This window comes from Perognathus longimembris, chromosome 17, assembly GCF_023159225.1.
Source record: "Perognathus longimembris pacificus isolate PPM17 chromosome 17, ASM2315922v1, whole genome shotgun sequence".
Taxonomy (NCBI): Eukaryota; Metazoa; Chordata; class Mammalia; order Rodentia; family Heteromyidae; genus Perognathus; species Perognathus longimembris.
The window spans coordinates 48,461,018-48,473,882 of record NC_063177.1 but is presented as its reverse complement, the minus strand read 5'-3'; positions in this window follow the sequence as shown (position 1 = coordinate 48,473,882).

Genomic DNA, 12,865 nt, shown 5'->3' with positions numbered 1-12,865 from the left:
GGGCAGGAAAATGCAAAACCTGAGCTCTAGGAATGGCATATTTCCTATTTTTATGGGTCATAAAGCTTTTCTGGTGGGAGCAGGTGCCACAAGCAGACACACAGAGTCAATGGACCCCTGGCAAGTGTCTTTCCTCCAGGAGGGCTAACCTCTCCTTCCCATGCTGAAACCGTGTAGGAACTGGTGTCAGAAAGGCCCTCTACTGTATTCAAACGCACATCAGTGTGTAACACAATGATTTTCAGTGAATGTACATCGTTGCGTACTTTTTTTTTTTTTTTGCCAGTCCTGGGGCTTGAACTTGGGGCCTGAGCCCTGTCCCTGGCTTCTTTTTGCTCAAAGCAAGCACTCTACCACTAGGCCATATTCCCAGCCCCTACAATTGTGTAATTCTAAAAGAATCCAAATTTACTCCATTGGTCTAGAAAATGCGATTCACTGTACTTCTTTGCAATCAATTTGCTTCCAATCTAGCTATGGGTAGTCATTGATCAATTTCCTATTTCCAATTTCTCTCTATATTTGCATTTTGTGGAAGTCATACTACTGTGTGATCTTTGGGATTTGCCATATTTCACTTAGCATAATGTCTTTAAATTATACCCTGCATCAGCTCTTTATCTTACCATTGCCCATAGTATTTCTATGTGTAGAATCATTATGGTTTTATTTACAATTTAGTAAATGAACAGTTGAGATTCTTCCACATAGGGATTATTATGAGTAATGCTTCTATGAACATGCTTCTTCATATTTTTTTGTGGGCATACGATTTTTTTCCTTTTAGGTAAAAGCTTGCAAATGGAAATTGGGATTTGTATGCTGAATTTGTGCTTACCTTATTAAGAAGCTTCCAGCATGTTTTCCATAGTAGCTGGCTCATTCAACATTTCCACTAGCAATGTGTGAGAGTTCCTTTTTCTCCAGCTCCTCAACAATTGCTATTGTGTATTTTTATATAATCAGTATCCTCATGGGTATGGCCTGAGCTTACATTTCCCTAGTGACTAATGATATTGGGCTGCTGTCCCTGGCTGTTTATATATCTTCTATGGGGAAATATTCTCATTTATTTAGTTGCTCTTAAAAATCAAATATGGCCATAATAGTCCTTTCCCCAAACTGATCTCGTTTACATATAAGATAACAATGCAAAGTTGTAGAGACTAACCACCCTGCAATCAGGGGGGGAAAGGACTTAATAAGATTAATAGTCAATTTAACAATAAATCAGTTTTAGGAAATTTATGTTTCATTTTACAGTGTACAATAAAAATGCTTTATGAACCTTAAAAAGTTTTCCATCAATTAACTGGAATTTCTATTAGCATAGTTCATGTTTCCATTTTTTATTTTAAAAAAACACAACCTTTTGGCTAACCCTTTACTCTGCTCCTATAATCTTAAACTCCATAGCAGGCCATTATGGCACTGAAAACAGATGGCAAAGGTTTCCATAAAAGAGAAAGGAAAACATACTTGCCTGAAGTGAGGTAAACCAGCACAGAGCTCAGGAGTGATTAGAAATAAATTTAAGTGTAAGGTACAAATTAAAAATAGAAAATGTGGCTAATAAAGATGTTGTATGGAGGGAAATATAATTCTTTAGAATATGGATAAAGAAAAGTGTACACCAATTGATATTATTTTCATTTACTTTTGTTGGCATGGCCATAGGAAATTATTGAGAAAAAATGAAGATATAAACATTCACAATAGTAAAAAAGAGCAAAAAGATTTTCTAGGTAATTTAGAATAGCCCAGGATGACATAGGGGTGGGGATGACATTTGTCTTATTTTTTGTTGGAAATGACGAGAAAATTTTTCACTTTTCCAAATCTTTTTTTTTTTAATGTATGATCACAACACTAAAAATAATTCAACCAGAGGTCACTTTGATCTTTTCTATTAATAAGAAGATACCTGGTGGATTCATTGTTTTTATGTATGAGTCAAGCCTGAAAACTTCTAGCGTGTTTGTTGGAGTTGTGGCCTTTGTTCTCTATTTGTATCTTGTTTTTCTGACTTCATATTCATATTGTGAAAAAAGAAATACCTGAGATTTACCCAAATTCTCATTTTTTTTCATTGAGTAGACATAAAATAACTATGAATTGTTTGGGAGTAGAGGTTCTTTAAAAAAAGAACTTTTATAAATGTGTTCTTTTTGTAAAGAAAATCAAAGTGCCTCTACCTCTGTGACTGCTCTTACTTTCTCTTAATAAGTATGCTATCCAGGAAAAAGCAGGAGCAGGCAGATCTGTTAGGTTAACATTGCAAGGTTAATGTCTAAACCATGCCTCATACATTATCAGCAGTCATATTTGTTGGCTGTTTCTATGACTCAGATTAAAAAAGAAAAAAGATAAAAAAGAAAAAGGACATTCTTGAAAAATTATAAATCAATTACTGTGTAGAAGGATAGTGTTCTTTTATTAAATAAATTACTAAGAAGGTAGGGAAATAAATTTAAGCATAAGACAGAAAAAAATCTGCTGAACAGAATCTCTCTTCCACAATTTGAGTTCCTTCATGTTTGGGGAAGCTCCTCGTTACACAAAAGGTTTGCCAAAATCTATTCTTGTTTACCTGTGCTTACCAATTCTCCCATTATTTGGGCACCCACAAGTGGTTGAGAACCCAGTGATTTACTGGAGTTAATTCATGATATGATCTGGAAGGAAGATGGAAGAGATGCAACCAACAGCTTATAATTTTACCAGGTCTTCTAAGAATTATATTCTGATTTCCCAAATCTGTCTCTGTACCAAAGATCAGTTATCAGACATACACTAAAAGATAAACCAAGCAAACATGAATAGATTCCTTGGTCTCAAATGATAAATGACATGTAATAATCATTTCAACAATACAATGAATGTAACATGCCCCCTATGCTTATTTTCTAACTCAGACTATCTAGTGTACTAGTAATTTGCTTCTGTACCCCCAGATTTCATTCCATTGACATATCTAAGACCTCGGGACTAATTCTTGGGGCACATACTTTTTTTTTTTAGGTCAATTTGGCTTTGAATTCAAGATTTGCCTGCTTAACCTGACAAAGCACCCAGTCATTTAACTAGGTTAATGTTAAGAAGGAGCCTATAGTATATATCAGAAAAAAAATGATTATTTTTAGTGTAGGATAAAAGAAGGCTGGAACTTGGCAGGAGATTCTCAAAGTGTACTTGTATCTCTAAACTTGGATAATCACACATTTGTGTAGTAATCTATACACACAAGACAATGCAGTTGGTTGAATGAGGGTTATTAATAATATCAACACCTTTGCAGGATTCCCAGTGTACAATACTCTCACGCTCTGAACCCACCTGATACTATGTATCTTGCAATATAATTAGGGGAGTTATCATACCCATTTACAGATTAGACCATTAAAACTCATTGAACTTATCCAGCCAAAGCAAGGCAAGAGGTAAGAAAGCTGAGACCTCCACCCTGCTTTATCTGATACCAAAGGCCAGAGACTTGGAAAATGCCATCTGATTCACAGCCACGTGAGTTCTAAGTGTCTTCCAGATCATTTATACATCTTAGCAAGTCATTTAATAATTTACATTTATATAAACCAAATAATTAAATGTCTAAGAAGTACAGATGGAGGAACAGTTCTTACAGCTGTTTGTCTTCATTAAGATTCCCTAGCTAGTCACAGAAAATTCTGAAACTATAAATCTAAGGAAGAGGGAGATGGAATGTTTTTATGTCTGCAGAGACGCACGTCCTACTCCAATTTCATTGTTTGTATTAGTATATCATTTCCCTCTGGCAACGTGTCAGGAGAGAATGACTATGCAATACATAAGAATTAAAGGTGAAGGTGAATATGTTCGACCTTGAACCTCAGTCAAGTTAATAATGTCTTGAATTTCCAGTTGGCTTATTTTTGTTTGCCTGGAAGCAGATTCCTCAACTCCACCTTTGCCTATACTACTTTAATCCATGAGTTCGGACCAGATGAACTGAATTAGTATCACCATGGCCATGGACAGACCAATTCCAGCTTAATTATTTAGTTTCTTCTAGTAGCCAATCAGAAAGGGTAAGGATCCCAGAGTGAAGGCTGGAGACCACTTGAATTTTGTCAAGTCATCTCTATGACCTTTCCTTTGGCCTGGGCTATAAAGTGAAGTCTACTCCCTCAATTTTCAGGATAAAGATTGGAGGAACTATTTTATCACCTCACCTAAACCATGGAGCAACTAGGTGGCAATGTGTCAGAGTCTTGAGGCTTTATCAGGTTCAGTGAAGCACAAGGCTCCATCTAACTTCCTTACTCCAAATTTCTACCATTTTCCCTGTCTGCTTGTTCACCTTCCCTCACTTGGAAGAAGACGTTCCCAGGGAAGATTTCTCATTCTGGAAGATTCTCTTTCGCCCAATAAATCTACATCAGCCCTTGGATCACACAGCAGCTCCTCAGAACAAGGTCTGACTATCCATTTAAAATAGGATTCCACCTTCACTGTCTTATTCCATATTTTCCATTGCTCTGAAAATGACCTAATATTCCTTATGTATGTGGTGATATTTAATAATAGACATTAATTTATTTGTATCTATTCACATCACCTTTGTATCACCTAACAGCCGGGAACTGAACACTCTCTTGTTCAGTTCTCTGTAGACTTCAAAACAGTGTTTTGGGTTTGTTTGTTTGTTTTTCTGTGTGTGTGTGTGTGTGTGTGTGTGTGGTGTGTGTGTTTACTCTCTGGTGGAGGATTTTTTTATTAAAACTTTTTTCGTTATTGTCAAAGTGTGGTACAGAGGAGTTACAGATTCATAGGTAAAGCAGTGAGTACATTTCTTGTTCAACATAGTAGACAGTAAAAATGTGTTGAGTGAAGTATTAAGAAAATAGTGATTTCTTCATTTCCAATGTAAAGCTAAGAAATATGTACATTTTGACAAGATTAAATTGCATGTTCTAACAAATGTAAGCAAACTCCATACATGCAGTGCAGATTCTAAGCATGACTTAAAATTCTTTTTTTTTTTTTTTTTTTTTGGCCCTGGGCCTTGGACTCAGGGCCTGAGCACCTTCCCTGGCTTCTTCCCACTCAAGGCTAGCACTCTGCCACCTGAGCCACAGCACCCCTTCTGGCCATTTTCCATATATGTGGTGCTGGGTAATCGAACCGAGAGCTTCATGTGTAGGAGGCAAGCACTCTTGCCACTAGGCCATATTCCCAGCCCTGAAAGTTATTTCTTGAAGTCAGGCCTGAAGTCATCCCCTGAAGTCAAGGGAATGTGTGCCTTATGATGGACTGTGGAACCCTGGCACATAACTAACATTGTGTTTCCACACTGAAGGCCTTCCTGTGTGGTGACCAGCTTCTATGTTATCAGCTCATAGAAGTCTACCCCCTTTTTCCTTTGAGTCACTTCCTATGAGCTGCATGCTTGATTGTGGTAATTAAAGAAAACATCTCCCTGTGTGAAATTAGGTGTGAAAGAACAATCAAAAGAGTAAAACGGGTGAGAACATTTCTCCAAGCAAAATCAATTTCCCCTTTTCAAACAGCTCACCTACTATGATCTCTGCAGAGGCATCTATTTTCAGTTTATTACTTCTCTGTGATGAGGAACAAGCTCATCTCAGGGAACTAAAAATGCCAGGATAACTCACAATAACCACATTTTTCCGTCCTTGCCAATCAAAACTCACAAGACATCATGGCATTAAAATAAACTCAGAACAGTAACTCACAGGGTTTAGTTTGGGAAGAAGTTTTTTCCACATCCGCTCTTTATTGTGTTTTTATTAGCAGCACAACATATAAATAGATCTCCTGATGCTCTTATTGGATTTCTTTCTGAGATTTAGTCCAAAAGATTCTAAGGACCCTATATCTAGTAACACTATACATTTATGTACTAATTGTTTCTTTATATCTAGAAATATGTTCAATCATTCAACGCACATTTTGAGCCCTTATTATAAGCATGCACTGTGCACTGTTAAATTTTAATTACAGTATTATAAATTATTTTTGAGAGACTTTGCATACAAATCACTTTGACAGGTAGAATTGGAAGAATAAATATGATCAGAGAAGAGTTCCGTACTTCAAAGGTACCCAGCCTAAGAGATCTGGACCATTAAAGCATGTCATTTAGCCAGAGAGAAAGGACAATGATACATGCAGGAAGTAGCTGATAAAAGTCAATGAATGTCCCAGACAGAATAGACTAGAAAAGTAGGGAGAAGAGGAAAAGAGGTCACTTTAGAAGTTGGCATTTAAGAGTTTTTTCTTCCTAATTGTTGTAGAAAGGAAGAAATTCCTCTTACCTTTTGATCCCCCACATGGCTTATGTTGGCATAAACCATAAACTGCTCTAGGTACAAGTTTTCTGGTCTGGCCTCATCTTGCATTGGATGCACCAATGATGTTATCTAACATTAGACACATGTGTGATTAATTCATTTTATAAGGTTTTTGTATGAGAAGATTTAGTTAATGCTAACCTTTTGTGTCCTATCAATAAAGTGTTTCTAAATGAGATACAGTGCTAGAAGAAGAGCTGGGTTTAGTTAACGTTGACCTTTTAGTCTGCTCAGGGGGATTAAAGTTGAGGGTAGTAGATGAGGTAGTGTTATACAAAAGCCATGTGCATTTTGGAGGGATAAAAATGGTGGGGGAGCATCAATTATATTGACATCTTGATGAGGGTTAGAGCATAAAATCCAAATGTCCTTTAATGTAGATGGGGAAATCCTTTGAATGCAAACAGAGCAGAAGTATCATTCCTCATCCAGCTCTGATACATTGAACAATAGGCTTAAACTCTGTCATGGCAACAAACCTAGCCTGTAGTTAGTCAAAGAGTAGGTAGATGAGGAAAGCCTGACTATTCCTCTTGGAAGCTAGACTCTGTATGTATTTACTTGCTTTAGTTAAGCTGATGCCTGTGTTCTTGAACCATGAAGAGAAACAAAAGAAGGACAGAAAAAGTCAGGAACTTTTCATTCTAATACAAAGATCTCCGTGCTATGTCCAAGAATGTTCACACTGTGACATTTGGCAGGGTCGAAGGCATCAGTGAAAATAACTGAGGTCGGTTGGTGAGCAGTGAGTGAGATCTTGATGTGCATAGGTGTCACTGTGGCTAACCTTTTTCTTATTGCTTGAGCCATTTTCTGCAGTTCTAATCTGAGAGTTGGTATACATTTGGAGAGCTATTACTTTTCTGTTTAAGATAGCCAGAGTTGGTATGTTGGATCTTGCTTCAAATATGAACTCTAACTAGAACTAAAAGCAATGTGAAATTTCTTAGGTAATGATGAAATGGTGATTTTTTTTTCCGCTCCTGATCATTTTAACTTGAGTACCTCAGCTATTATTGGAGGGTAACAGTGATAAGCATAGTTTCACTCTTTAACATAATTTCTAGTGATGTCATTGTAGTTTGGAATACTTTCCTAAAACTAGCCAAGAATTGTGTAGCCCAAATCCTTTTCCTTTATACACTCACAAAAAAATCAATAGATGCATTCATATAAGTTCTATAAAGAAATAGCCTGAACTATTTTAAGAAGTTTCAGACTGCTCAGTTGAAAGAAAACATTCGCGGCTTTGAAGCTCTTGTCAAATTATTTACCTTCATTTTTTTGATGTAACAGCTGAAAGATTGGAATAAACAAATATTCATTTGGAAGGATACAGATGGTGAATATTAATTGCTGCATATATCAATTTGTAATGGAGCTTTGTAATTACATTTAATGGATTTTGTAATTGCTAGAAACCTAGGGATGGGGGAGAAATGCAAAATAAGATGCTAGGAAGCCAAGGGAAAGGAATATTTGTTAGAATGGAAATGTACAATGCACTCAATGCACTCATTAAAATTTTCTAATTCAGGAGAACATAAAAGGAAAACACATGGTTTTTGTCTATGAATATTAGGGAGCATAATAATAAAGCAAAAATGACAATCTTTTGACATAAAGCAATTACCCAAATACCTCAATTGGACTACTAAGGATCAGAATGTATCTCATTATTTCGGTTTGTGAGGCAAACCACTTTTGAGAATTACCCAGGATTGCTGCTAAAGGCATGAGGGAAGCTATTCAAGTGAAGATTTTTTTTTCTAAAGAAGGAGGACAATGGAGAACCCTGTACTCGGATCTGTACCTCTTTAAGACACATTCTGATTATTTTGATGACAACTTGAGACCCAATTCTACCCACCCCCTTTTTTAACTGTATTTTTTGTTTGTTTGTTTGTTGTGTCTTTTCTTATCTTTGGAGGACGGGGTACTGGGGATCCAACCCAGGACGTTACACTTGCTAGTCAAGCGCTTTGCCACTGAGCTACATCCCAGCCCCAATTCAACCCCTTGTAAGTGGTGAGGACTAGCAATGGCGGGCCAAGCAGCTGCCATGATCCAGAGTTCATCTTGGGACATTTTTCCCATTGCTTGTTATGTGTAGCTCAGAGAGAAAGGCCTGCGCTTTAAGACAGAGTTGTTCTTGCATCTATGGTGGGAATGTAGGATGTGATGAACCCTAAGTACCCCTTGGTCCTTCCCATCTATTGAACCCACATGATTGGGCTTTTCCTTTTTTTTTTAGAGAATGATGGGTGTTAAGAGTGACTGATCCATAATGGTGGGTTAATAAGTGAGAAAATGACTTGTCGTGCTCTTGTTCATCTAGTTACTACAAACTCTATTTAAAACAAAAATGTAGTGGTGATTACTTTAACTCATTCCTGGAGATAATAATGATGAAATGTTAATCACTCCTTTCTCATCTTTCCAGTGAATAGAGATGATGTGTCATGGTTGGAAGAGCTCTTGATTAGCAAACAGAAACCTGTGTTCCAACCTCATTTGGTCCCAAGTCACCATTCAGATGGCCTTGGGGCATCCTCCTTCCATCTCTTCAGCCTTAGTTCCACATTTATAAAACAAGATGCTTGATTTTTTTTAATAAAAAATAACTCCTACTGTCTTGCGTTCCTGTTACAGATGGTGAATATATGGAAGATAACAAATATTTTTGTCATGGGCTTACTTTTATTTGCATATTGTCAATAGACTATGACTCCTGAAACAAGAAATTGCACCCATTTCCTTCGTCCCAGATTGAGTAATTTTCTAGTGTTCGAGAGACATTCAAATTTTATTCAATGAAAATTAAAGACTGATAAGCGTCCCCAAATCTCTCTCTCTGCCACACACACACACACACACACACACACACACACACACACACACACACACACACCACAAAAAAAAACCTGAGTCTGAGATTGATTAATCCAGGGAATGTAGAAAACGGTGTGAAGAATCTATCACCTGAGAAACAAGGACCCTAGGGACTTTGTCCCCTGATGTGTCTTGGTCATTGATTAAGTGATACTGGCATGGCCAGAAAAATACCACTTATTAGGTAGTAGTTGGATGGATCACCATGCCCCAACTGAATAGCATTCAAGGGAATTACATCAAAAGTATCCACTATAGTCCCAGATTATTATAAATTATCTCTGTATGAATTCCTCTGAAGCCTGGCCATAGCAAGTATTTTCTTATGATACAGTTTCTCCATTTGCTAATGTTCATCTTTCCCTGCTCTCAAACCTCCTAGAAGGCATACAATATGGCTGGCTTAATAGTATATCTTCAAGAGTTAGCATAGCAGCCCACATTTCTGTTTGGGGGACTAAATGATGACTCTATAATAAAAGCATCATACTACTAAATTTATAAGGTTATAAAACTTAATCCAGAAATACTAACCTAATCAGATGTAACTAAATTTAACCAAATGTATAACTAAATCAGATAATGTAGGAAGAGAAAGCCCATTAGGAAACAGAAAGTTCTTTCTTTGTCTATTTTCTGTTATTATAACAAAATATTAGAAGTTGGTTCAATTTGTTTTTTAAAAAATGGTTTACGTAACTCAAAGTTTTAGAGATGGACATTCCATCACTGAAGAGCATTGCTTGTCTGGCAGTTGGTGATAACATCACCATGACAGGGTATGGCAACACAGCAAGAACACATATGGGAGGAAAAGATCACATTGCATGACAGGAATCCACGGTTTTGTAGGTTGGTGTGATTTCTGAAACAATTCACATTTTTGAGAGTCAGCTCAGGGCCCCTTGAAAATTACCATATTCCTTTCCAAGGACAACACCCCCAATGTCCTAAGGACACTATCTCCCCTACCCTTAGAGGTTCCATGAACCATCTCATAGACAAAATGAAGAACAAGTTCCCAACACAGGAACCCATCACAAACAAACAATACAGGAATCATAGCAACTGCCCACAGGAAGAAGAAAAATGAGCTAGACTAAATATCATACTTGAGCTCATTGTGTGAGATCTCCATGACATTGTATTATAGTCCTAAGACCTACTCTGTCATATATACTACTAAGACATCTCTTTTAGGTGAAACATTTTAGAGAATAAAATCTAAAGGAAATAAAGACCAAGATCAAACCAGACACCAACAGGATCAAGGGGGACAAAAGGAATCCAAACAACAATGAACTAACACAAGGCTTCATTTTGGCAGTATCATCCTGCTTAGGTTGAAAGTTTGCAGCCAGTGACATTACATCTTTTAGATAACAAAGAGAATGAATTTTGTTAAAAATGGGTAAGAAGAGATAGGGACATTTTGAAGGAAGAAAGCATCCCTTTAAACTAATGGCAAGAATAAGACAAATAATAATGTTAAGGAAAGCTTTGGCACAGGTACTGTTTTCATCTTTAACAAGCTTATTTATGAACCCAAAGGCCAAGAACAAGGCCAACATTTCCATCTGTGATACAAAAAAGAAAAAAGGAATAAATCCTTTGCCAGTTTTGTTATTGTTAGTGTTGTGAACTCTTCTTATTTCCAATATTAGATTTAAGAAATATTCTGGAGGAGGAAAGATGGTGCCATCACAGTAGGGAGGCACCCCGACTCGCTCCAATTGAATAGCAAGCTGGGAACTCCAACACCCAACACCCCATCAAGAACCCAGCAAAACCAGAAGCCAGAAGCAGTGGAGAAACGCAGGAAAACACAAAGGAGTAAAAAAGAAGAGCCGAAAACCTACACAGAGCTGGAAAATCTCCAGGGCACCCTCCCCCCACCAGCTGACCCTGGCCTGAACAGGGCCAGGCTGGGAAAGGGGAACTCGGCTATCGGCAGACCGACTGCTGGGAGCACAGAGTCCAGACAGTGGGACCACACAGACACTAGGGAGAGTGCGGACCAAGACATATGGTGACGGCGGCGACGAGAAGTTCGGGTCCACACCGGGATCGGACGGATGGTGGCTAGGGAACCAAGCACGGCAGAAGGGGGAAGCCGGGGATGCCACCACGTCACTTCGCCACCCCCTGAAGGACCAATGGCTGCGTGGGACACACACACAATCCAGGACCACTGAGTTCCCCATTACCCCCTCCCCCAACAGGAGACCAGCTATCAGAGACCCAAACCCTACAAAGAAGCTAGATCTCCCTCCCTCCCCCTCCCCACCCTGAGGGAACAAAGAACCTCCAAATCAGGCGGGAAGCTCCCATCAGGCGCTAGGAAGTCAGTTTAGCAGGGGAAGGGCGGAGCGGCCCCAAGGCAGCACAGGATCCTGAACTGGCCGAATCGGCCCTGCCCCCTTCCCAACAGGGGCTGGGGGACAGCTGGCAGTGCAAGACCCACCCCAGGTGCCTGGACCTCACGGACTCTTACAACTAAAATCACAGATGCTGGTGGGCAATACCAGCACAGCAGGGACACCTGGGCCTGATCACATGCCCCCCTCACAGCGGAGGCACAGTCTGAGGGCGCTAACCCGCACCCGGACAGTTGATCCCACTGGGCCCCACACATACTGCCCACCACAACAGACTCGCGGGAGGGCGCAAACACAACCCAACAACCTGGGGCTTGCACTGGGAGGCGTACCCCGCTAAAGTGGATGGGGCCACAGCACCAGCGCCTGTTGTAGCAGGTGCACAGCACACAGGTGGGCAGGGCCCCTGGCGACAGCGCCCGCGCTGGTAGGCGTACCCCACACAGGTAGGCGGGGCCTCAGCAGCAGCACCTGCTCTGGTAGACACTCCTACACAGGAGGGAGGGCAGAGCTATAAAGCAAACCTGAGAAGCCATCCAAAGATCTCCAGATGCGCAAATCACAAAGAAACATAACACAGTTCATCAAAGAACAAGCCAACTCGCCAGCTCCAAAAAGCAGCACGACTGAAGAGGAGATGGAGAACAAAAAATCAAATGAGGCCATGTTAACAGGAATGATGGAAAGCGTCAGAAATGAAATCAGAAAACAATTCCAGGAGTTTAGAGCGGAAATCTTGAAGGACACCAAGGAAGGAAAAATGGATACAATGCAAGACTCCTTTAAAGAAATGGAAGCAAAAAGGGATACAATGCAAGCCTCCTTTAAAGAAGATCTTAACATCCTGAGAATTGAAATGCATGAAAAAATAGATTTAAAATACAACTCTTTAAAGGAAGAAATTTCCACGATCAGAGCTGATCTGACAACCATAAGTAGCTCTCTGACATCCATTAACTCCACAATTGAATCCACAGCACAAAGAATTGACCATATGTGTCGGGCTCCGGTCGCTTTCCCTGGCATGGGGATCAAGGCTCAGCTATGTTTCTCACCACCCCCTTTCTCACCCTCTCTCCTGGTCACCCGGCCGGCAGGTAGCCAGGATGGGGCGGGGGAGTCAGTACTGACCTCACGTGTGTGCGGCCTAAGGAGAACGCTTACCCACCTCATTACCGGTAAAGAAAGCCAGGCATACGCGAGTCTCGGAGAAGCTTCAAGAGCTATCTGATTTATTAAGGC